This window comes from Macadamia integrifolia, chromosome 5 (assembly GCF_013358625.1).
Source record: "Macadamia integrifolia cultivar HAES 741 chromosome 5, SCU_Mint_v3, whole genome shotgun sequence".
NCBI classification, from domain to species: domain Eukaryota; kingdom Viridiplantae; phylum Streptophyta; class Magnoliopsida; order Proteales; family Proteaceae; genus Macadamia; species Macadamia integrifolia.
Genome location: NC_056561.1, coordinates 18,205,002 through 18,206,048, shown reverse-complemented (window position 1 = coordinate 18,206,048; position 1,047 = coordinate 18,205,002).

Below are 1,047 nucleotides of genomic sequence, written 5' to 3'. Positions count from 1 at the left end.
CCCCCCCCCCCCCCCTATTTATTCTTCTTTTCCATTTTGCAATTCTGAGGAAAAAAACAAATCAATCTCTCTTTCTCTCTCTCTAAAAGTGCCATGACATGATTATCCCTAGTCCATATGATAAGTATAACCTAAAATATTAACTTCTAAGCTACATCTAAGGCTTGGATGTTAATATAACCAAGTTATCAAATAAACTCAATAATTAAATGGGAATCATGTCCCACAGGCACTACCTAAATATAGGGGATTCATATCCATTTGTTTATAAACTTTAAAATATGATCAAGTTTTCCTTCACCCACTGTGAAGAGAGAACCTCTTAATCCATGGGACCATGCCCTCAAGTTGAACTAAGAAAGGGTATTTTGGACCTAAGCTTTCCTTCACCAATTGGGAAGAAAAAACCTCTTAACCCATGAGATCTGGCACTTCGATTCAATTAAGAAAATGTATTTTTGACATTTATAAATAGGGGCCGGTAGTTAATAATAACATTCATTATTAATCAAGGATTCCAATCACAATGTCAAATTACCTTAGTTGAAGAGAGAAATCTCTTCGCCCTAGGTGGCGGGAAACTTTCTTCATAAAATAATAATAATAATAATAATTTTCTAATCTTTCATTATTAGAATTTTAACTTACCTGTATAGGACACATTGGATTCATTTATGTAAAAGTGATAAAAACCAATGAATATTAAGTCATTAATTAATATGTATATTAAATATCATTTCCACTACAACCTTAATTACCAAAAAAAAAATCCAACTACTTCCGGTTGGAATTTGAGTCGTTGGAGAGCAACTTCTAGTGGGACAATCTCTCCAAAGCTGTCTTTGATATAGTTTATGTTTATGTTTATTATCTATTTATAAATAATCAATGACGATAATAGATTATGGGTTATAAATAATAACCGTTTGGGTACTACTGGACATCATAGATTATTAATGAAAAGTATATGCCTAATGCATAGTACGTTATGTAACATTTCCCTAATCTCTGAAACAAAGCTGCTAAATCCTTCTCTTTGGAACCAGA